Below are 26,769 nucleotides of genomic sequence, written 5' to 3'. Positions count from 1 at the left end.
TTTTTTGAAAGAAGTGCCAAACATGGACTGCTTTGCCAGATACAGAGTCGCCACCTAAATATTTTATTTTGGAAAATTTAGGAAACCCTGACTCGTTGCCTAAGGCCACGTGTCCGTCATCACCAAAGTTGTCTCGGCTCGGGAACTTGGGTATGATTGGGGAAGGTTACTTCGTGAGCACCCCCGCTCGCCCGATCAAAGATCGGCCTCTACTAACCATGATATCGAGTTTTGAAAACATTATGTGTTCTAACTCACAAGCTATGGAAGACATGCACACACGCACCCACACTTATTACAAATTTGCCCTCACTCAGAGGGGCCGAATGAATAATACAAGCCACCTAATTAACTAACTCACAAGCTAATTAATTATTACAGAACCGAATGAATAACTAGCTACAATTAATTATTACACAACTTAATTAATTAACAAATTAATTAACTATCAAATGAAAGACAACAAACAAATAGGGAAAGCAGTAAACGATGCTGTTTCAGCTCTGTTTGAAGAAGAGGAGGGTATGCATGCTCACTTCGGTTCCTCGCTTCGGAAGGCCTTCCGGTTGCTCTTTAGAGGCTCTGTTTGTAGGGTGTCTTCCAGTGCTTGTTGCTGAGACTTACCAAAACACTACTGGAGAGTTCACCAGTGGCCTGCCGGCCATGAAAGGACAGTTGCCGGCCAAAGGTGGTCCATCGCCGGCCAAGGATGGCACACTGCCGGCCATCAGTGGCAGGCTGCCGGCCACTGGTGTGCTGTGACACCAAACTGCAACGAAGCACAAAATAGAGAAAATAGAGGGTTTCCCAAGGACATGTACACACCACGGCACTCCAAATCACCTCAAAACATCAAGGGAGAGGCCTAATCGGATCCACGACCATCAATCACGCATCCCGATGCATGATGGCCAAAGATCCAACTTGTGCCAATCAATATGAAAATGAATGCACAAATAAGGCAAGTAAAGCCTAGAACTCTATCATGAATCATCAAGAGCTTCGGCGACCAAGAATTGAGACACGTTCCATCACTTGAAGTATGAAACGCCCCTCGTTCCTCGTGCCCAGATTAACACTTAATCCAAGCAATGCAACACATAAGCATGGCAAACATGCAACATGACCTAAATGTGCAAACATGCAACTAAACCAAGCATGCAACAAGCATATAAGCATGATGTGAGGTGATGACCTTGGACAACATGACAAAATGCAACATGAACATGTGAGCATGCGAGGTATGCAAAGCTTAAACAAGTATGCGACAACATACGAAATGAAACAAGCATGCGACAACATGGTAAGATGGGCTTACACCAAAGATGGACGGCTCTCAACTAGGTCTAAATCAGTAGCCAAAAGTGATGAATTAAGCCACACAACACACTCAAGCATGCGCCGCGAGAGATGAGGCCGAGCAAGTCATGTTTGGTGCTCTGGACAATCTATTTGCTAATACTAATGTTAAATCTAAGGATATTGGTGTTCTTGTTGTCAATTGTAGTTTGTTTAATCCGACCCCTTCGCTTTCTGCTATGATTGTTAATAAGTATAAACTGAGGGGAAATGTCAGGAGTTTCAATTTGGGGGGTATGTGCTGTAGTGTAGGGGTAAATGCCGTTGATCTTGCTAAGGACTTGTTGCAAATTCATCGAAATACTTGTGCTGTTGTTGTTAGTACTGAAAACATTACTCAAAATTGGTATTTTGGGAATAATAAGTCTATGTTGATACCCAATTGTTTGTTTAGGGTTGGGGGTTCTGCGGTTTTGTTATCGAATAAGTCTGTTGATAGGATGCGGGCTAAGTATAAGCTTGTTCATGTTGTGAGGACCCATAAGGGGGCTGATGACAAGGCTTTTCGATGTGTTTATCAAGAGCAGGATGATGTTGGGAAGACTGGTGTGTCCTTGTCAAAAGACCTCATGGCAATTACCGGTGGGGCTCTTAAAACCAACATCACTACATTGGGTCCTCTTGTGCTCCCAATTAGCGAGCAGCTGCTGTTCCCGAAGGATGAAATGAACACTTTGCAGAGCAACGGCTCATTCCCACTATACAATGCCATTGAGTTCAAATATAGTCCAACGTGGAAGTTGGGATCTGACTTACTATCGTATATTTGAAACCTCGGCATACTAAATCTCTTCGGCACCTCAAACCTGTATAATTCCACTGAGAATGGTGTCCTCGGCTTATCTGGGGAGGTTACCTCGGCGTCGGCATTCTGTTGTTTCCTCTTGAGGTAATCTCTTAAGTCCTCATTCGTCCGCCCAGGAGCTCGGCTATCTCCTACTTTCAATCTTTTTGGTGCGCTACTTTCAGTCTCGTGGTGAGTCCTTTTCGACCCTTCTCCATGAGTTGTGTCGAAGCACAGTGCTTGCCCCTGAACATTCCGATGTCCTTTGGGGTCTGCCTCCTTTGTGCGATGCATCCTCCGTGATTCTTCTCTTCTTGACTCTCTTCGTCCGACTTTCCTAGAAGGTCGGTGAGAGTATCTATCTCTCCCGTTGTGCTGAGGGGCTACGGGGATTGTTTTCTACCCTCCCTTTTGGGTATTGGCCGCTGGAACCGACGTGTCCTGCAGCGGGAACGATGGCTGCATTATGTTATTTTGCATCATGAAATTGACGACTGACTACAGGTCTGCCAATTTGTTTGCCATCTCTTTTACCTCTTCATCCCTCCGTAGGCACCTATCTTTCCAAACCTAGAGGTTGTCCTCGTTGTAGTATCCACTTCGATCTGGTTTCTTTGGTGTGTCGCCAGTCTGGCCGACGTCTTTCACTCCGTGATTCTGGTCACGAGTTTTTGCGTTGCATTCGTCTCCTGTGATATCAAGGTCAATAGGTCTTCCACTCCTAGCAGGAGTGTCATCCCCAATCTTTTCCTTCTGTCCATTACTGGCCATCTATTCTACTTTCTTTCCCACAGACGGTGCCAAATTGTGTGAGTGATTTTCCGATCACACTACCCAACTCAGTATTCAGCTGGAGAACACCAGCAGAATAGATGACACCTGGCTAACCTGTAACAGAAAGAGAAGATTTCGACGGTGGTTCGTCCACCCGGGGGCACTCCGATGATCATGTCAGTATATCTCTCAAAGATAATCAATAGTGCAAATCTCACTGTTCAGAATATAAATTCCGTACCTTAAACCCACGGGGGTGCCTCTCTTTTATAGCTAATTTAATCATTGTCCCAACAGGAGCCTAGCTCTAATGGACTTAGAATTACTATCAATCTTGGACTCCCAGTAGGATTGGGATAAACTCCCTTAGAGTCTTATCCTTTCCCAACTGTAGTCTTCCCCCTTTTTTTAGGACTCTTGTGCCTTATCCGCTTATCTTGGATTCCGATATCTTTAGAGGTAACCTCAGCCTCGCCGAGATAACCTCGGCGTTATGACCCGGACACGTGGCACCTCGGCTAACACGTCGGCGTCACCTTAGCCACGTGTTGGTACTCAGAAAATATATCTCTACACAAACTATATGAGAGTTTAATTAAATATTTGATTTCAGCTTAGTAAATTTAAAATTTTATTAATTAGGACTGAATTGGAGTTGATTAAGTTATAAAAAGAAAAGAAAATAAATAAATAAAAATAATGATAATAATACATAGCTATACATGCTAAAGATGTAATTTAATTGGGGATTATATAATATACAAAAAAACATGATATATAATTAGTTTAAACAGTGGGCCAAATTAAAATTAAGTCAAAAATTAAAATAAATAAATAAATAAAAAAGAGTGCCCTCTAAGCTCTCAAGCCTAGCTTGATGAATATGCATGTATAGTTTTAATTAGTTGGTGAGTCACCTAATCTAGAGGGACAGGTGGAATAGATGGCCAAGTTATAACTTGCCACACGTTAACGGTTGATTGGGGACTAAGGGTTTTCACCAACTATAAATAGAGGGGTTCGTGGGTTGTTGGTCTTGTTTGGCAAGTGTCTCTTTTAGTAAAAAAAGTTAAAAGGTTGTTAAAAAAATTAAAAATTTATACCAAAAAGTTAAAGATTCTATTTTCTCTTTACTTTTCGCACATTTTTTTGTACAAAGCCAAAAAATCATCCCAAACATGCTAGTTTTTTTTACATCACATTTTAGCTAAAAAGTTACTAAAAAAACTTGTTCCCAAACGAGGCCTAAGCAGGAGGAAAAAAAAGGATATAATTAAGGGCAGCATACTAGAAATATTAGGAAAGTAAAGATTAAGGGTTAATATCTAAGTGAATTATATTATACATTAAGTCACTATAATATATTTTACGTATATTTTGAATTATTATAATTTATTTTATATAAGTTATGTTTTATAACTTATATTTATATTACGTTAATTATTTTCTGAACTACAATTGCTTATATGAAACCCATAGATATGTTTGTTTAAATTTTAAAAATTATTTGACAATGATTTTGTAAACAGTTATTTTCTGTAAGTACTACCATGGGAGTCTCATGCCTTGGGAATTTAAATAACCATTGGCCTCTATTTTGCCACTTTGTGATCCTTTGTTTGTCATAAATACATTGATCTCTATTCTGATTGTCATCCCGGTGACCTCTGTTCGATTCTGTTTTGTACCGTAGTTATGATTATTTTATTTATATGATCTATATATTATATGTTTGTTATTCAAAATGATTTTCGTATTTTATATTCTGTATTTTAATATCAAACTCTGTTTAAGCCAATAATTATCCATGGTGATTTTTATACTCTCATGCTCTCGGTATAATATTTCCCACTTTGTCATGTGCTTGTAGTTATTTACCACTTTCAGGTGATATGTCAGGACTAGTACGTGGGGTAGGCACAAGACACTTTATAATCATAATCTAGGCTCATGCAATAAAACTAAATAGAAGCTCCAATGTATATGTTCTGTTATTATTAAAAAAGTTTTGGGTATCATTTTATTTTACTCCGCTGCACTATTAATTTGTCATGATTTCAGTTATTATTTTGTTGCGACACCAAACCTCCGGATACCAAGTTTGGATCGTGACATTTTAAAAATAAATATCATTTATATTTTTTGTGATAATTGTGTTTATAATTATCGAATTCACCTAATTTTTGTATGGATGAAGCACGCGAATTGTTCGACAAAATGAACAGTTCGAATTGCCGAAACAAGAACCCATGGTGGGCGATCCTCATCAAAGTTGTTTATAACTTATTTTGTTTGGGAGCATGTGTTAAACTATTTGGTTCAGTTTTTAGGTATAGCTTATTAAGTAGTTGTTTGGAATGATTTAAATAATTTTTGAATTTTTTATGAAAAGATATGTAATGTGATAGAGAGATAATATGACCCAATTAATAGGTAATGTTCTTTTATTATTTTGGAGGCCTAAATCCACTGATGTATACCTAGGAGTTCTTATTGGAAATAATAAAAGTGTACAACTATCCGATGAGCCAAGTCTTGGGCCAAAAGGAGTAATAAAAGGGGTTGACGTTGTTAAAAAGCCTTCCATTCCGGTAGTGAGTAGCAATTCGGTCAAGATTGAGAAATCTTCTAAGAGGCTTGAGGATGGAGGTGATCTTAAGGCCTCAGACCCTAACATTGCTAGTCAAAGAAATAAAGAAAGGAAAAAGAAGTTATTGAAAGCATCCATGGTACTTCCAAATTTCAAGAGATGAGGGTATTGGTTTGAGGTGATTGGTTGTTATAAGGGTCTGAATTGAAAGGGGATTTGTTTGGTATGAGGTGTAGGTGGACTGTAAAGATTGGTGTTTTGGGTGTTGGGGGTGGGTTGAATTTCCTTTCTTTTGTTGTTTGTTCGGTTGGTTTCTCTTCAACCTTGGTGTAGTGCTAGTAGATGATTGGCTTGCTTTCCGATCCCAGCCTAGCTAGAATCGTCTAGTTTGCTTTCATATTTTGGCGCTCGTCTCCCTTTATTAATGTTCATCTTTGTATTCTGTACATTTAATTTTCATCAATAAAATTTCTTTTGCTGATAAAATAATAATAATAATAATAGTAATAATAATAATAATAGATAATGTGACCCGAATAAGATTAAAAGATAAAAAGACGTGCCACTTTAATACATACCAAACAACCCCTAAGCAAAAATAATTTAAATGAGTTGAAAATAAATAAATTTTCTATAAGCTAGACAAGTGTTTTTGACTTGTGTTTTTTGATTATTTTAACCTACAATAAGTTACACTAAACATTAAAAAGTTATTTATAATTTTTTTTTCAAATTTTAGAAAATATTAGCAATTAACCCTTGCAATGCAAATGCTATTTTTTTATATATATTAAAAAAAATATTTGATGTTACAATGTGTGCTATAAAATAATAATTTTAATTTTAATTTAAAATAAAAATTAAAGTATGATTTTCATTATTTATTTTTGATAATATCGGCGTTATCGTTTTATAAAATTATTACTTGAATATTTATATATATATATATATATATTAATTTTAGTTAAATTATTTATGTATTTTGATAATTTTAGTTTTATCGTATTATAAAAATGTAATTATCATACAACAATTTTGTATGATATACATTAAATTATAAATAGTAAAATAAATACTCACTTTGATATGAAAAATAATAGTTAAATTATAAGAAGAATTAGTAACATAAAATTAAAAGTAATTCTAACTATTTAATTTTCTTTTAGATTCATTTGGAAAATAAAAATATGTAGAAATAGAAATTATATAATATTTATTTAAAAAATTAAATATAAATATGCTATAATTGGATTATTATATAATGATTTTATATTATATATATATATATATATGTATATGAAATTATAAGATTGTAAAATAAACACTCTTAATTAAATTGAAATATCGACTATATAAAAGAATTTTAACAATGACTAATCAAGAAAGAATTACATAATAACATCTAAACCCTAAAATAAAAAATAATGAAAACATCCAAACAATAAATACATATCAGTATATAGAGTGATTAATCATCTATAATATGATATTAAAACATAAAAAAACTAACTGTTCAACAATTAAAAAAGTAATTCAAGCAGTAAATCCAAACCTTAAAGGTTCCTTGAGAGTATTGTTATTGTGAAAATGTTTTCTCCTGTAAGTTGTGATTATAAAATAATGTAGGAAATAAAGTATAATTTCATATATAGAATCACTATAAAATTTAAACGACAATAATATAGAATTGGTATTGGGTATAGAATAATACACGGAAAAAAGAGGCAATTTAGTATTAAAAAAATTCTAATACCCTTGAAAGAATTAAGAAAAAAAATGTAAAACGAAAAATTAGTATTGGTTTGTGGATTATTTCAATTTACGATGAAAAATATATAGAAAAGAAATATTTGTCAAATAAAGACCATATAAAATAGGTGAAGTTAATATAATTTAAATTAGGTTTGAGTTTGTGTAGAATTTTATATGTAATTAAGAAAAATACATGATGACATGATTCTTTTAGAAAAAAAGTAAACCCTTATAATGTGCCACCTAAGCATGAGAAAAATACTACTTTTAATATAATATATATATATATATATGTGAGATGCTAGAGTCTTTAACACAATTTCTACTTACAAATTATATGTGACAAAAATAACTTATATAAATTTTTATTTTTATTTTTATTTTTATTTCTACTTACAGATGTTTCAACTTCTACCATCAACTTTCAATTTATAATTAGACTATAGTAAACCAACTCATTATGTCATTCAAACATTGGCTCGAATAGTTTTTTCTATTCTTTTCTTCCCACTTTGAAAATGGAATATAACTTGACGTCATGGTAAAAAAAAAAAAGAGAAAAAAAGTATATGACTTAAAATTAAACTTTATGTAATGTAAGTCACATCTTTATAAGTCTGGTCCCTGATTTTTACTTTCTATGCACTCTTTTAGTAATGCTCAACAAGGTCATAACATAATTTTTCTACATATGGGGTTACATTTGAATATTCTACCTTCAAATAAAACACAATTTAAGATGATTTTTAATATAAAGATATTGTTAATACATTATTCAACTAAAGTTAATTTTCTATATAAAAAATGTTTCCGTAAACTATAATTTTCTAATTTTTAGGATTAGATAAATTACTTCAATCATTCTTCAGATTTGCAAAAAACAAATAATAATAATAATCATAATAATAACAACAACAACAACAACAATTAAATTTCATAAATTTCACATAATTACACTAACCTTCTTTTAATGACAAAACTAATGCCGAAGATGTGTAATCACATGAATAAATATGAGTAAAAATACATTTTAGTGTAGGAAAAAATGACAACATAATTTTTCATTGAAAAATACTATTTACCATGAATTTTTGCTCTGCTAATAAAGTATATGGTGTAGATTTAATTGTGAGCCATTATTTTTCATTGAAGGTCTTGTTGACCAGTGTAATTAAGGCACAAGAAAGAGGCAAAAAACTACATACAAGACACTTTTTAATAAATATGAGTAAAAATACATTTTAGTGTAGGAAAAAATGACAACATAATTTTTCAATGAAAAATACTATCTATCATAAATTTTTGCTCCAAAAATAAAGTTTATATGGTTTAGATTAAATTGTGATCCATTGTTTTTCAGTCTTGTTAATCAGTGCCATTATGACACACAAAAAAGGCAAAAAAGAGTAAATGCAAGACACTTTTACTAATTACAAAATACTTTTCATTAATTAAAATTTTTTTTTTTAATCTTTTTGCAATTTTGACCACGTGATACCTTCCTTTATTTTGTGATTGGATTTGACAGTGAAGTCTATTATATTTATGTTGGGTGTTTGAGAGACAATAGAAGACATATATGTCTTTGTGATTGGTAGAATGTATTATTTGACAGCAATGCCTGATACTCTCCCAGCATACAAAAATAGTAATGTTGGTGTAGTGCAGGGCACTGGAAAATCTAAATCATTCATTTATTTTAAAAATTGTAATGTTAAATACAAGCATAATTTTTATATAAAAAATTTCATATAGAATAATGTAATTTTTTTTGATTTGTTTATTTTAACAAAAAATAAAAAAAAAAGAACACTCATTGTTGTGGTTTAAAATTGTAAAATTGTCCCTTTCACATCATTTTACATGAATTTTATGCATACAAATTTTATTTATAAATTATTTTTCTTTAAACTAAATTGGGTGTATATATACTGTGGGTGCTGATTTCTGACCACATAACCAAACATAGAATTTAGTTAGAGAGCACGCGACAGAATAGATTAAGCCAATAACTTGCCAACAAGAAAATGATAATTCCGAGGTGATTCGTCTACACAGGAATACTCCGACGATCAAGTCAGTCAAACAATTTCTAAAAAATATTACACAAGTACTCAATGCACAAATTAAAGCGTACCTTAGACCCATGATGGTGCCGTACTTTTATAGCCAGCATTGACTTAGTCCCTTAGAAGTCTCACTTCATAGGACTCAAGCACAATGCTTATCTTAGACTCTCGGCTAGATGAGGATAAACTCCTAAAAAGTCTTATCCTTATCTAGACTAAGAACCTTCTCTAATCTATGACTCTTGCCCTCTATCCAGATATCCCATGATCTTGGTATTATCGCACCATATCTCGATCATACCATAATTATTTCGGCAACATGCCTCACCCACATGACATCTTAGTTGACACTTGAGCGGTATCTCGACCACGAGATGTCATTCATAAAATGCTTCCTCACATATACCTATGCAGTAGACACTCATTCTTTGATTTTACATGAATTTTAGGCATAAAATTTTTATTTATGAAATATTTTTCTTTAAACACCTCCCCACCGCCACTCCACATCACCCCTTCGCCACCCAACAATTATTAGAGAATTGGTTTTAATTATTTACATGTTTTCAATTATTATAATTCTTTAATTAAAAAAGAATTATACATGAGAATCCTCAGTTATTTAGCGAATCTACGCCCGAATTTAATCAAACCCGATGTGCCTTTTCTACCACCATATTCACCTCAAAATTGTTTTGCCCAACGTTGAATCCACAACGCTAATGTCGAATCTACAACGATGAGTCACTTTGGAATCTACCAAAATTTTAGACCCAGGTTCCTTGAAATCCATCGATGAGCACCTCTCTCTTTTTTTAAATGAAAGAACAAAATAACCCTTAATGATAGTCAATGAAGTTCGTTGATCAATTGATCACCTTCAAATCATCAAGGAAACAATACATATATACTCTCTAATATATAACACTTTGTTTTTTCTTTCTCTCTAAGAATCTGAACGGATTAAACCCTGTAGCTTGACTTTTTCGCGCCCCCCTTTCGAAAGTTCGAAATAAGCCCTACAGTTCGAATTCCTACAGTTCTAAATCTAATTTTACAAGTGCAATGTGAAATTGATAAACATCAAAGAGTCCAAATCCGGTAAATCTTTTAAAAAATTGATTTTGAAGCAAATTGCCAAAAATGGGCTGCTTTGCCAAATACAGAGTCGCCACCTAAATATTTTAGGAAATTTAGGAAACCCATGAGTCATGCCAAAAGCCACATGTCCGTTATCACCAAGATTGTCTTAGTTCAAGAACTTACGTACGAAAGGGGAAGGTCAGGAATACATTTGAGCACCCCCGCTTGCTCGATCAAAGATTGGCCTCTATTAATCATAATATGAATCTTATGTGCATTATATGCTTTTGTTCCGGTTATTAGGCTAGCATTACTATGTGATGCGCAAACACACTCAAGTATAGACTAACTTGCAAGAATTGCAACATTTGATTCATGTTCATTTTGCAAAATTGTTTCGAAATATGTACTACTTGAAAAAGTGATCGCATATGAACATTGCTCAAATTATTCCAAATTCAAGCAATAAGCTTTCATCCACGAGCATTCAAGCAATTTAACACTTAAGCATTTAGCCTCATGGCAAGTATACTAAACATGGCAAAAATGGCAATCACGCTCATGCAATTATGCTAAAGTGAATAAAAGCTCACTTAGTACTCCAAGCAAAAGTAAACAAAGAGTTAGAAAAAATGCATGATTCCTAACTATGCAAGATGACTAATGCAATACATGCGATATGCAATCTAAATAGGATCGGCTACTTAACATGGCATATGAATTGATTTGATAACATGCGGTCTAAGCACGTATTCAAAGAAGTATTGAAACGACAATGCAGTAAGAATGATGAGCCGAGCCTTGGTGCATACAATACAAATGGATGGAAACATGGAGTATGCTAAACAAAACGTGATGTTCCTAAACTAACTATCATAAGCTAGTAAATAAAATGGAGAAAGACGTAGGGTTGGAAGACATACACATTATTACATTGCGCTCTCACGAAGGAGAGTTCGATTAAACTAAGCTAATTAACTAACTAATTAAAGCTAAGCTAATTAATCTAACTATTACAAACCAAAACGAATAAACTAGCTAAACTACTTAACTAATTATTACAACACTTGAATTAATTAATTAGTTAACTAACTAATTAAATAATTACAACACAAGTGCAATTCAAATAAGTAATTAAACTAAACAACCAACTATTATGCCTCGGGAAACGAGGAATGTTCATGTGTATGCTTGGCTTCCACCCAAAAAGACCACTGTTTTGCTTTTGAATGTCTCTGTTTGCACAGTTGAAGACCAACACTGTTGCTCATTCTGCTCTGCCTTACAAACTCACTATTGAATTTTGCACCAGTGGCCGGCCAGCCAGTGATGAGGAATGCTGGCCACTAGTGATGGCCGGCCGGCCATCAAAGGTGGTCTGCCAGCCACCTGTTGGCCATGGAAAATGGCTTGCTAGCCACTACTGCACATGTTTATCTTGCTGCAATAGAAAACAAACAGAGCATAAACAGGGCATTTTAAGGATTTGTTTACACAATTAACCCCTCCTTTTTATGAACAAATTCAAAGAGTGGTGAACTTAAGCCACAAACCACAAACTCAAGCAATTTCATTGCATGATGGCTTGTGAGCCAAAGTGTGCAAGTTCAACAAATGCAACAAGAAGAGACTCTAAAGACCACCTCCCTATCACGGAACCTTGGAACCTTGAATCATTTCATCACTAATGAGTATGAAATGGTTCAAGTTCTATGTGTTCAATTAACGCCCGATTAAACATAACCAAATTATTATCTTGCTCACTCTTATCTCCAAGTTTTAGTTACTCCATTTTAGTTACCTTCCCATCCTTTAATTAATTGCGTTCAAAGGGTGAGATTAAGTCCTCTAATGGAAAGAGAACTCAAACCAAAAGTTGCTGTAGGCATGAAAGAGACATCATACTGTTGGTAATGAACCCTCTAGGGGATTAAACCATTAAGCATGACATCTGAATCTCATGCTTTAAACAAACAAATAGTTTGAACTACTTTTAAAGAAAAATAAAAAGCCAAGAAAGGAGAGAGGTTGTAGAGATGATTAAATGCTAAAAATGAGTGAGAAAAACATAAATAAATGCTATCAACGCAAAGAAGATGGTGTCTAAGGTCTAGAACACTGAACTCATGAGGACTATTACACTATATGCATGCAAAGCAAAGCTCAAAGGCAACTAACAACCTAAAACAGTGCTAAAATAGGTTAAAAGTAGTCATAAAATATGTTGGAATTGAGCTAAACATAGCTAGATTAATATGCTAAAACATGGCACCAACTAGGCTAGTAAGCAAGACACAAGGAGGAGAGGCTAACCACTCCAAATTTGAACTCCAAGACATGATTTTGGCCACTGAAAAAGCTCTAAAATCAGTGTGTAAAAGTTTGAAAAAAATAGTAAAACGGTGGGAAACACAAGGGCAAAGACCTCCAAAACAAGGTACAAAGAAGGGCTATCAACCCCTCAACCTTGAATGGCCTTAAACCCAAGCTTCAGCCTAAAAAATACAGAGTTTTGGCAGCCCAAAACAGTAGGAATAATAGTAGAGAAAGCAAGCAAATATATAAAGCCTTATACCTCTTGAAGAAAAGAAACAATTCCAAGCAACAAAACCAAGTAAACACACCCTCTAGAGCTCAAAACAAGCTCAAAACAAGCTCAAAAGTATTTTAGCACAAAGATGATGAGATTTGGGTAAGGGTGTATAGGCAAATGTTGAAGATTTATAGGCAAAAGTGTAGAGATTTGGTAGAGGGAGAGGAAAATTTTTGATCTCCAAATTTTCTAACCCTAAAACATGAGAGAGAGGCCTCTTATATATAGAAAGCATGAAATTCTCTCAAGGAGATCTAGCCCTACACGTGGGGATAGATGCATGTATCTGTGAAAACAACTGGCACAACTAGCATAAAATATCTGCAAAATACACTAGTGTCTGGCCAGTCATTAGTGGTGGCCGACAACCCAAAAATGATGGTCGGCAGGCCACCAAAAACTGCAAGCTTGAAGAACCAAGGATTGGTCCAGAACTAAGGCAGCAAAGATACAGGGTTTGAAAGGCTCAAAGTTGTGGCATTCCGTTGAGGACTTCGAGCATTTGGCAAGCATATAAACTCATCATCGGGTGTGCATGCGAGGACGTCCAAGTCGTAAGGGCCGTAAAAAATGGGGTGCTTATAGTTGCCTCTCTTTGACAGAACTCAGAGTCATGAAATGACGTGAGTGAATATCAAAGCCTAGAGACGACCCATTTTGACAAGGCCGTAAGACTTGGACAAATAATCAAGGCATAAATAAATTGTTGCGCTCGCAGACTGCCTACGTATCCCTTTACAAAGAATTAAACCAACGTAGTTTTGGGGCAAAATGCAAATGATATGCACAATGCAACTTTGAAAGCTAGATTCACATGCTCTGCGAAGCCGACTATTCGAAAAACTCATGATCATGCGAGATGATGCAATAGGCAATAACAAATGCGATAAGCAAGAATGAATACAATAAGAAAAATAACAACACATGAATGAGCAGCTTCAAGCAAAAAGAAGATAAAACCACACTCTAACCATGCCAAAACAAGAGACGAGGAAAGAAAACACTTCTCAGGGTTGCGTTCCACGTACCCTGAGAAACTGAGAAAATCGCTCGGGGTTGTGTTTCACACGTTTTGAGAAACAAGAGAAATCGCTTGGGGTCGCGTATCAAGCGTCCCGAGATACAAGAACAACCGCTTGGGTTCACATTTCATGTATCTCGAGATAAAACCCGCCCAGGGCCGCACGTCACGCATCTTGAGATAACAAGAAAACTGCTCGGGCTCGTGTTTCGCACGTCTCGAGATGAAACCCGCCCAGAGCCGCGCCTCACATATCCTGAGATAACAAGAAAATCGCATGCGTCCTGAGATAACAAGAAAACCACTCGGGCTTGTGCTTCGCATGTCCCGAGATGAAACTCGCCCAGGGCTGCGTGTCACGCGTCTTGAGATAACAAGAAAACAGCTCGGGTTCGTGCTACGCACGTCCGAGATGAAACCCACCCAGGGTCACGTGTCGCGCGTCCTGAGATAAAAAGAAAATCGCTCGGGCTCGTGCTTCGCACGTCCTAAGATAAAACCCGCCCAGGGCTGCGTGTCATACATCTTGAGATAACAAGAAAATCACTTGGGCTCGTGCTTTGCACGTCCTGAGATGAAACCCGCTTAGGGTCGCGCGTCATGGGTCCTGAGATAATAAGAAAACCACTTAGGCTCGTGCTTCGCATGTCTCGAGAAACAGGAGAGTGGTATGCGATAGATGCACAAAGGTAAACAAGTGCGATAGATGCACAAACTGGAACTCCTCCGAATGAACCGTACATACAATATCGTTTGCTTATGCTGGCAAAGGAAGAAAGTAAAGAACTTAACAAGTGCGATATAGTGATAATGCATGTTCTATACGAGATAAACAACCAAGATACAATATTAATCGAAGGCATCTTCTATGTGTGAAATGAGATACATATTCTATGCGTGAAACAAGAGCGAAAGCATATTCTATGCGTGACTCATAGTTGATACAAGACGCACGTGAAATATATATGTGAAGTGAAATGCATATTCTAAGTAACAATGTGAAATACATATGCTATGCAACAAAGTGAAATGCATATTTTATGCAAGGAACAAAAGCATAATTTGACAAAAACGAATTCAGTAGCAATTTTTGATTTACCTTTCGGAAGAGTTACAAATATGTTTAAAAAGGATACACCTTGTTCATGTTGACAAATGACGAACATCATGCGCCAAAACACAGTTTTGAGCTTCCGTAGAGACAATCTGAACCCAACAGTGAACTTTCCTTGCAACTCTTGGGAAACAAAGACACAAAACAACATTAGAACTCAGAGGGAGACCGTCGGCCACCTGCTGGCCACAGAAGGAGGTTGTTGTCCGCCTGCCGGCTATTGAACCGCCTTGCGACCACCAGTGAGCCTTGCCGGCCCCCTACCGGCCACCAATGGCAGTTCGGGGCAAAAAAGACTTTTCATACATGGGTCTTTAAGTACAAGCCACTAGGGCTCATTTCCTCACACCCACATGTCCGAAAATGTTCTCTCTTTCTCTCTCTCTAGGTTCTCATTCTCTCTAGATTTGCATTTTCTACACATTTTCTAACACCACACGCAAACTTTATTCGCTAAACCCTCTTAGTCCTCTTCACTTTGAACCGATTGGAATTTGATTTCGACACTTTTTTTCTCATTTTCACCCTTATAGGTTTGTTTCCCTCGAGTTTCTCTCGAGTTTTGTGCATTTTTCTTGACTTTGACTTTTTCTTCCATTTTCTCTCTCCTAGGGTTGCTTTTTCCAAGTTTACATTCTTTTTTTCATTTTTCTTTATTTTTCACCTACTTTTCACCCATTTTCCAGATGGCAGATACTTCACCACACGACGAGGCCCCTCCAGAGGTTCCCCCACATTTCCACCTATTCCCGAGGCAGATGAGCTGGTCTTTACCGAGGCGGCTGGAGGTATTGAGGCTAACCTCGAGGCAAAGTTCGAGCCTGAGCCTAAACCAGAGCCACTACCAGTGAGAGTACATCCATTTTATCCGGAGAGGTACCATCCTTGCACATATATCTTGCCAGCTGGTGGCATTAAGTGCTTTAGCGACTTCATTTTTGGTGTGTCGGAGGATCTCCTGCTGAGAGAGCCGACTTCTCACATTTCATCCGTCGTAGTTGAGGTATGATCTCTATTTTCATGCATTCCTGCCTGTCTTTACTTGCATTTCTTGCACTGTATTTTTTTATTGTACTTTCATCACTGCCTAATCTGATTCATCTATCTTTACCACAGGGAGAGTCTTGTGCCTTTAGAGGGTACGGAGCCACGATTGCGCGAGACTGGTATGACAAGCTCCCTGTAGGAGTTCGTGACATCATAGACGAGACCGGCTTCAGCCTATTATGCTCCGGCCTTACACAGGTCATTGCTAGCCGTCTTCTTCTGGGCACACTTGTGGAGAGGTGGTGGGACACCACCAACTCCTCCCACTTTTCCACTACTGGGGAGATAACAATGACTCCCTATGACTTCGCCATGCTCACTAGCTTAGACGTAGGGGGTGATCCAATCCCGTTCGATACAAACATGGGGGAGGGGGAGGCAGCCTGGTTAAGCTGCTGGGACCGCGTTCACAAATATACCGGACATGCATGGTCAAACATACCTGGTTCGTCGATCAGTTCAGAGGGAGCGAGCTCAAGACAGTAGAGGAGATGGAGCAGTACGCTCGAGGCTTTCTGATGTGAGGCTTTAGTACTGCCTTGTTTTCGAACAGGTGGAATACCGTAGGCTTATATCTGTTGAGCGCCCTGGTGACCCTTCCTCGGGTGCGCTTCTATGACTAGGACGGAGCCGGCCTTGCCATCTTGTATGGATACATGAACTTGACCTCCCATCTAGGAGAAGACTTGATCGGAGGTTACTGGTGAGCCTGGGAGGTATGCATCTCAGTTCCCTCTTTGCACTTTACATTTTCTGCTTTACATTTGTTCAACACCTGTGCTTTCTGTTTTGCACTTTCTGTATCTGTTCATAGATTGTGGTTTCTGCTTTGCACTTTTTGTATCTATTCATACATTGTTGCTCACATATCACTGCATTTTCCTTATAGCTATGGATGTATGCATATTTTCTGACTTTGACCCCAGAGCCCATGGAGGAGTTCCCACTGGCAGTCCCTTAATCACGAAGGTATGACGGCTGGCACCAGCGCAGGACCCGTGAGATTTTCACATTCTTGCGCCATTACTTCGACACTATGGTTGCTCATGAGGTAACCCAAAACGTAGTCATTTTTTCTTTACAACTGTTTTGATTCACATTTTAGCAACCGACAACAACTAATAATCTGTACAACCTCTATTTGCAGATTATGTGGCTCCCATAGACTATGATGCTGGGTGGGATTCGGGACTAGTATGCTGGGGCCTGGGCCATTTCTCACTTCTGTATTCTACTCGAGGGCCTAGTCTATCGGGCCTAGTTCCTGAGCGAGCGATTCAGGCGCCAGACTATGGGCCTACCTGACCCGATCATTCTGATGGTGTCGCCAGAGTCCATGCGATCAGCGGACAACCTATCTATTGATGAGGTCACTCGGTTTATGGTGGGCTTGGATGTTGACTACTTCCGAGCAGAGGGTGACTATGCGACCTTTATCCAGACATATCTTATGCCACCTTTGACCAGTGCTCGTGGAGGTGAGAGAATGAGAGCTCTTGCTGCGAGAGAGGTACTTAAAGTGACCAGGGCGACCAGGGCTCGTGCTAGAGGGGCTTCCCGGGCGAGGTAGAGGACTGGTTGGCCAGAGCTTCCCATTGCACTGACATGCTAGCGTTATATTGGGGATGTTTATTAGGTCCCAATTAAGCTTGAAGTAGCCATGCACAAGCTTGTTGGGGTTAGAGACCCTGACTAAGGTATGGACCACTCTTTACCACTTGCATCCCATATTTCATTTCAGATATATTCACTGCGAACATTGATCATCCAAATGCATTTACAGGCATCCATTGAGTACACAGGGAGCGCGCTTAAGCTGATAACCTCCTTGATGGGTATGATACAGAGGAGGGAGACATTGCTCGGTCTCCACAACATTCTGCTAATTTCTTCAGTTTTGCACTTTATGCAATCAAATTTCCACTGATGCACTAGCATTTTGTAGACGCGCCGTGGGCCTCGCTACTACAGTTCGGACTCGATTTGTGTCACGGTTCTTAATCTGAACCAAAGAGTCCAAATCCGGCAAATCATTTTGAGAAACAGATTTTTGAAAAGAAGTGCCAAACATGGACTGCTTGGCCAGATGCAGAGCCGCCACCTAAATATTTTAAAATGGGGGAATTTAGGAAACCCTGACTCGGTGCCAAAGGCCACGTGTCCGTTATCACCAAAGTTGCCTCGGCTCGGGAGCTTGGGTACGATTGGGGAAGGTCAGCTATGAGCACCCCCTCTCGCCCGGTCCGAAGACCGGCCTCTACTAACCGTGATATCCGTTTTTGAAAACATTATGTGTTCTTATTCCGGTTATTAGCCTAGAATTACTATGTTATGCGCACAGCAAACAAGTATAAACCAAATCGCCTAAATTGGAACAAAACATTTCATGCTTGTTTTGAAAATGGTTTGCTACTCACAAGTAGGCTAAAATGCAGGTTTTGCCACCCTCGAGTGGGCTTTTTAGAAAAGATGGTTTTGCCACTATCTGGTGGGCTTAAAACTCACAGTTTTAATGCATTATCCCAATTTAGGTAATTCAACCTCCATCCACAGGCATTCAAGCAGTTATGTCACATAAGCAGCTAGCCTCATGGTAATCATGCAATTATGGCAACACTCACACACATGCGGTATGCTAAAGCAAAAGGACTTACAGAGTACTCCAAGCCAAAATAGAAACTAGTTAGTAATCATATGCATGATCCTAGTTCATGTTAAGATGGCTAATGTAACACATGCGGAATGTCACTAGAGTAGGCTCGGCTAGTCTATAAATGACATGTGAAAATGCACAAGTAGCATGTATTCAAGTTAGATTTGAAATACTTATGCAGTTAGTATGATGCGCCGAGCCTGGTGCATGCAATACTGATGAATGATGCACGCATGCATAGCATAAGGTATGCTAAAGTAAACATGTCCTAATACTAACCATCAAAAGCAGGTAAGTAAAAGGGAGAAAGAAGTGGGGGTTGGAAGACATGCACACACGCACCCACACTTATTACAAAATCACCCTCGCTTGGAGGGACCAAAAGAATAATACAAATTAATTAACCTACAAGCTAATTAATTATTACAGACCAATTAATTAATTAACAAATTAACTAATCTAATGAAAGCAGTAAACGGCCTCGGGAAGAGGGCCCAATGCAATGCGTGCTCGGCTCCGCTCGGAAAGTCATTGCCATGCACAAGTTTGCCTCTACTTTGACTGTTCTGCTTCTCTGAAAATTGCACAACTTCCAAGGTTGCTTCTCTGAGTGTTGTGGGACACTACCGGCTGAGTGAGATCATCACCGGCCATTTAGAATGGTCATCGGCTAAAAATTATGCTCTCGGCCAAACCTGTTTTGCCGGTCGGCACCAAACACTGCCGGTCGGCAAAAAGTTCCTGCAGAAACTTGTTTGACAGCAGCAGAGGGCAGACAAGGCATGGCAATGCATTTTCAAAGCAATGTATGCACCACCACATCCCTTATCATGTTTGTGACTCAAAGGGGTATGGTGCTCAATTCTCGGACCACCAATTGCGCATTTCAATGCGTGATGGCCCAAAAGCCAAGTGTGAAACTTCAATATGGAATGAAATGCACAAAACAAACAATGGGCCCCAACCTCCATCATAATCAATTCAAGAGGCAAGAGATGCATGCTAATGTAATGCAACCTAGGCATGTGAGCTAAGTGTGCAACATGATCATGCAAACAACAAAACCATGTGCAATAGGCACATGAACTAAACAAGTAAGCGTGCAAGGCATATAACATCAATGTTAATGACACACATGCAACAACATGAAAGGCATAACACATGTAAATATGCAAAGCGACTTAACACAAGAAGCATGCCAATTGCAATGACACTTAAACATGCAACATGTTAATAGGCTAAGTACCTAAAAATACAAACATGTATAGCATGCAACAACATGCCAAAGGGATGGTCTTAAACTAATTTGGACAGCCCTCTACTAGGTCCAAAACAGTGGCCAACATGCTCAAGAATGGAAGCCAAAACACATACAAATAGGCATGCATGCAAGGTCCAACACTTAGGCACATAGAGACAACTTTTAAGCACACTTAAAAGAGGAACAACATGGGCATATGGCATGCAATGTAAGCTCTGAAAATCATGTTAATGACGGTGCCAAAACAAGCAAACAAGACAAGAATAGCATACAACAAATGATCTAAAGCCTAAGGCTCACCAAAGAAGCATTGAACTACACTTAGCGCAACCACACATGGCATGAATTAAGTGACTAAAAATAGAGATGTGACATGCTAAAATGAGCCTCAAAACCCACCTAAATGGCATCTAAATGGCTTAAGTATGGAAGCATGCACAAGGGCCCAAACAAGGAGCATAAGACAACAACCTTTTAACACATTAAAGGGGTATCAAATGCAAGCATACAAGCATGTCAAAGGGACTGAAATGATGCTACAAATGGTGCCAAACCAATAAAACAAAGTGTAGACACCCCATTTTTGACCGACCTTGAGACTCAGACGTCACCAGTTGAGCGCTCGGTGATATTGCATATTGTGCTCGTTCAGAAGTTTCAGAGTCTCGGCTGCGAGCCTTACCTCCGGACTTCCGGACTCTTTTGTGCTTTGCCTCGGTTTGCGAACTAGGCTCTGTTTTCTCTATTTTCTCTTCTCGAAGGGAGGGAGAGGTCTCGTAGATCATCTCTCAGTGGCCGTAGGCTACGTTTCGTGGTCGTAGGCCATTTTGCCCATTTGGAGCCCGGTTTCTAGTTTTTCAGAGCCGTTGGCCGTATGCCTCGGTTCGGGACCGCTTAACCACCTTCGTTTGCCTCAGTTTTTGGCATACATCTTATTTGTTCCCTTTTGAGGGACACTGTGGTCCGAGAGACTAATTTCGTGGTCGGACACCACTTCCGGTGCCTAACAGCCCACTTTCGGGGCCCCGAACTGCGTGTTTTGGCTCCCGAACCTTCATTTTGCATTTTTGGGCTCCGACCCAAACTTGAGATAGTCTTATTTTGAGATCCTTTTCATGTTTGATTAAGGACCTTTTGCTTTTTGAGATCGCCTCCTATCACTTGCTTCTTTAACGCTCTTTTAGGCCTATTTTTGCGCGGTATTTTAGGCTTACTTGTGAGCTGTTTCGGACTTGGTCATAAACTACAAAGTGTCTTTTTTTGAGCCCCTCTTCAACTTTTTTGAAGGGCTCTCGGCCATTTGGGTCCAGCAGCTATCACTTGCCTTTATATCCCACTTTTTGGCCTTTTTAGAGGGAAACTTGGATTGTTTTCCCTCCATTTTTTCCGTCCATTTCCCCCCCCCCTTTTCCCCCCATTTTTGCCTATATATCAGCAGCTCCAGCTTCTGGTTTAGGGTTAACAAAATTTCCCCCCAAGAGCCTTGTATTGTATCTCTCTCTCTCTCTATAATTCTAAGCTTCAAAATCCTTAAGTTCCTACACCCATTTCTTCACCACCACCAAGCACCACCACCACTACTCCATTCCAGCAGATAGGAGTGGCTTTCCAGCAGCTAAGAGGCAACATTTTTCAGTCCTAGAGGCAGCAAAGGTTGGGTCTTCAAGGGTGAGCACTCTTCTCCCTCTTTCTAGCTCATTTTTTGCCTCATTTTTTTAGCCTCTTTTCTTGCTGTTTTGAGCTCTGACCAAAACATAAAATGCCATTTTTTTGAGCTATATTCCATGTTTCATTAAGGGCTTATTACAGTTTGAAGCTTATTTTTGGCACTTTCTTCATTACCCCTTTGTATGCCATTATTTTGCATGATTCTTTTAGCCTATGTGTGATCTGTTTTCGAGCATGATGTAAACTGTGGTTAGGCTTATTTTGAGCCCTTCTTCAACATTGAAGAAGGGCTCATCCTTGTTTGGGACCTCCATGCATCACTTACCATTATACCCCTCTTTGGTCCTCATTTTTTGCATGTTTTTTTAGCTTATCTTGCTTCTGTTTTTCGGCCATGATCAGAACTGAAAGTGGCCATAGTTTGACCCCCTTGTCATGTTTCATTAAGGGTCCTTGTCTGTTTGATGAATATTTTGCATACTTCATGTTATACCCCTTTGTTGGCCTATATCTTGCGTTGCATTTTGAGCATGTTTGTATATTGATTTGGGGCTTGCCATCTACTGTAAATGTTCATATTTTTAGCCCCTTTTCAGTGTTGTAGAAGAGTATTTTTTTTTTTGGGCTTTGCATCTACCACTTGCTTCTTTGTCCATTTTTCGGTCCAATTCTTGCATAAGAGCTTAGCCATACCTATGTTTGTTTTTGGGGTTTTTATAGTTCTGTAAAACATCATATTTTTGGCCCCTCTTCAATATTGTAGAAGGCCCCTAACCTGTTTGGGGTCAGCAGCTGTGAGTTGCTTCTTTGTCTCATATTTAGGGCCATTTTTGCATGCTAGTTTTGCCCTATTTATGTTTGCTGTTTGGCCATTCTTTGAATTGAAAAAATGCTTATCTTGGGGCTGCCTTGCTTCTGTCTTTTCATTCCATGTACCAATTATGCATGCTTTGTATAGCTGTAGTTCATTCTATGTGCCTAATTTTGCATTTCGGGAGAGATTCCATGCATCGGGTGTACTTTCGCCTCATTTCGGGGCTGTTTTCCCCCACATTTCAGTGCTGAAATTCCATTAGCATGTTTGCATATCATTTTCCATGCTATTGCATTGCATATGCCATTGCCTCGGTTTGCGTGCCCGTGTGCACGCGTTTCGAGGCACTTCATTTTCATCCATCGGCCTCTTATGTGAGTGTGGCTGAGGCTCTCTCATGTTAGTGTAAGTCCATGTTGCATTCTATATGCCATTTTAGCCATATTGCATTGCGTATGCCATTGCCTCAGTTTGCGTGCCCGTGTGCACGCATTTTGAGGCACTTCATTTTCATCCATTGGCCTCTTATGTGAGTGTGGCTGAGGCTCTCTCATGTTAGTACAAGTCCATGTTGCATTCTATATGCCATTTTAGCCATATTGCATTACGTATGCCATTGCCTCGGTTTGCGTGCCCGTGTGCACGCGTTTCGAGGCACTTCATTTTCATCCATTGGCCTCTTATGTGAGTGTGGCTGAGGCTCTCTCATGTTAGTATAAGTCCATGTTGCATTCTATATGCCATTTTAGCCATATTGCATTGCATATGCCATTGCCTCGGTTTGCGTGCCCGTGTGCACGCATTTCGAGGCACTTCATTTTCATCCATCGGCCTCTTATGTGAGTGTGGCTGAGGCTCTCTCATGTTAGTGTAAGCCCATATCATATTTCTATGTTATTTGCATTGCATATGTCATTTTCTCGGTTTGCGCGCCCGTGTGCACGCATTTCGAGACATCTCATTTTCACAGCATTGTGCATACTAGGTTGTATCTTAGATCGCATTCGTGCATTTTTTCGGTTTGCGTGCCCGTGTGTACGTATTTCGAGGCATCTCATTTTTATAGCATTGTGCATACTAGGTTGCATCTTAGATCGCATTCATGTCATTTTCTCGATTTGTGTGCCCGTTTGCACGCATTTCGAGGCATCTCATTTCCATAGCATTGTGCATGCTAGGCTGTATCTTAGTTGCATTCATGCATGTCATGCATATTGCATCGTGTTCGGGATAGGAGTTAGCCCGGACACGGGAAACGAGGTGCATTCCGTACTCCGAGTGACGGAATGTATCTCGATTCCCCAGTCACCGACACTCCGGATCGTCCATGATGGAGTTAGGTCTTGCTGTGTTTTCGTGTGTATCCATTTAATATTTAAATTGTGCAATTCGACTCCTCGGCCATCATGCCTTGATATGCGTGATTGGTGGCACGAGGATCGAGGCATGCATATATTTGTGAAAATACATTGCTATGCCCCTTTCCTGCTCTCTGTTGCAGCAAAATGAAGAATCAGCAACTTTTCGGGGCTTGGCGCGCATTTCAAGAAAAGGTGTAAACAGAGGCTAATTGGGGCATCGTCATGGATTTCCGCACAAAGGCAACCCGGGCATGCATCATTCATCATCCGGAGCGGAGTCAAGGCAGTCCCTGGCTTGCATGCCAGTTTATTTATTTTCTTAGTTAATTTGTTAATTAATTAGGAATTTGTACATTATTTGGACTGTATTATTTGGACTGTACTATTCTTTTATTCGGGATTGTATATTTATTCGGACCCTCCGAGCGAGGGCACAACTGTAATAAGTGTGCGTGTGTGCGATGTATGTCTTCCAACCCCACATCTTTCTCCCTTTTATTTATCCGCTTATGATGGTTAGATTAGGGCACGTTTAAATTAGCATACAGTATGACAGCATGTTTGCATCATTCATCTGTATTGCATGCACCGGGTTCGGCGCATCATACTAACTGCATTTGTATTTCAATTCCAAGTTGAATACATGTTAGCTGTAGCATTCCATATGCCATGTTCAGAATAGCCGAGTCTGCTATAGTTTGCATTTTTGCATGTGTTGCATTAGGCATTTCTGTATACTTAGGATCATGCATGATTTCTAATGTAGTTTCTGTTTTGGCTTGGAGTACTCGGTGAGTTTTTATGCTTTAGCATCCTTGCATGCGTGTGAGTGACTGCCATGAATAGCATGCTTACCATGAGGCTATATGCTTATGTGATATAACTGCCTGAATGCCTGTGGGTGAAGGTTGGGTTATTTGGATTGGAACAATTCATTCAAATGTGTGTTTTAAGCCCACTAGATAGTGGCAAAATCATATTTTCTAAGCCCACCCGAGGGTGGCAAATCCACGTCTTAGCCTACCTGCGGGTAGCACCATCAAACCATTTTCAAACAAACAGACATGAAATGTTTTGTTCTAATTCAGGCGATCCAGTCTATACTTGTATGCTGTGCGCATCACATAGTAATCTAGGCTAATAACCGGAATAAGAACACATAATGTTTTCAAAAATAGATATCATGGTTAGTAGAGGCCGATCTTTGATCGGGCGAGCAGGGGTGCTCACGAAGTGACCTTCCCTAATCGTACCCAAGTTCCCGAGCCAAGGCAACTTTGGTGATGACGGACACGTGGCCTTTGGCACCGAGCCAGGGTTTCCTAGATTCCCCTAAATAAAATATTTAGGTGGCGACTCTGTATCTGGCAAAGCAGTCCATGTTTGGCACTTCTTTCAAAAATCTGTTTTCTCAAAACGATTTGCCGGATTTGGACTCTTTGGTTCAGATTTAGAACCGTGACAATTTGAGAGTCCTGAGCTGTAGTGACCCCAAAATGAACAGAACGGGACTCACCCTCCCGGGGCGTTCGGGGACGTCTACAGTTTCTGGCGACTCTGCTGGAGATTTAGAGAACTTGACTCGAACTCATGATATCTGTTTTTGACTAGACTTATGTGTTTCTTTGCATTGCATTTGCATTGGTGCGCCTAGGACACCGTGTTTGCCATCTGCTATTCCTGAACGGTTTGCCAGAGGCTTGTCTTGTCAAGGCATGACCATAAGGCTGACCGGTTGTGGGCTTTGCCAGTATGGGAACACAAACCCCGGTTTTACCGGGGCACCCTCTTTGACCATTCGACCTAGTGCATATTCGGATCCATAGTGACCATTCCAAACTAGGACAGGTTGCTTACCCGTTTATAGGTTGTTTGAAACCGCTGCGTGCGTAATGAAACCCTAGCTCCTGACAAAATAGGACAGGGAAACCCTACCCCAACATAGGGGTGTTTTGGCTCTCACTTGTCTGCTATATGCTTTAGAGTGCGTCTCTACAGGAATGCATGTATCAGTTTGCAAGTCTGGGCATCAGGCCTGCGGGCATTACCATCAGTATGTGGGAATTAGTTTTACCTGAGGGTATCAGTTTGCAGGGGCAGAAATTTGGGCAGAATTCAGTAGATGCTGCATGTTTTCCCTTTTGCCAGGTAGTCTTGGAACCATAGCTTCAGAAGGCTCCGATATCCCCCGGGTACATTGGATTCGTGTTGATAGACTTTGTCAGGTTGGAAATTCAATTCAAGGGCAAATCAGTGTTTCTTCGCTGAGGTAAGGCAAAGGAGGGCCAGATAAGGTTCACTTTGTTCATCTGATTCGACAGTCACCAGTCACATCATCAGCAGACTCGTGATGACGCAAAATTCGGAAGAAATTATGGTTATGGCAGCCGCATCAGACCAAGGAATCACATTGCGGGGTGATACCGATGTTGGAGTGCCACACCCACCCAGGTCACTTGCCGCACATCCGATCTGGGAACCCCAGTTATTTCAAACCCGTGAACCCACTACTTCTGAGCTAAAGAGAATGATCGAAGACCTTCAAAGAACTGTGACAGATCTAGCTTCTGGGACATTGGCTCCATCATCGACCACAGCACATGCCAGGAGTTTCACGACAAAAAGCTCCCCAATCTTGGGACGGGCTGCATTTGAAGAAGGCCGATCCCTTGACCAAGTGAGGGGAAGTGGTGAAAACAAGATAGGGACGGACATGGATCCCCATGAACATCTTCTGTTGGCTGTTGAGGCTTTGAAAGCCGAGGGACTGAACAAAGAGCAAGTGCTCGCGGTTGTTGCAAAAACTGTGGACGACACTTTTGCCAT

General features: G+C 39.4%; 1 pseudogene; it reads left to right on the top strand.

The window, feature by feature from the left end:
• Nucleotides 1–452: 452 nt before the first annotated feature.
• The window catches only part of LOC145814120 (3-ketoacyl-CoA synthase 4 pseudogene), a 44,015-nt pseudogene continuing 17,698 nt past the window's right edge, over nucleotides 453–26,769 (top strand).

This window comes from Camellia sinensis, unplaced genomic scaffold (genome assembly GCF_055761805.1).
Source record: "Camellia sinensis isolate YWXY unplaced genomic scaffold, ASM5576180v1 Unanchor1, whole genome shotgun sequence".
Lineage (NCBI taxonomy): Eukaryota > Viridiplantae > Streptophyta > Magnoliopsida > Ericales > Theaceae > Camellia > Camellia sinensis.
Note: the sequence above shows the minus strand (reverse complement) of the source record. Positions and strands in the feature narration are given on the sequence as shown.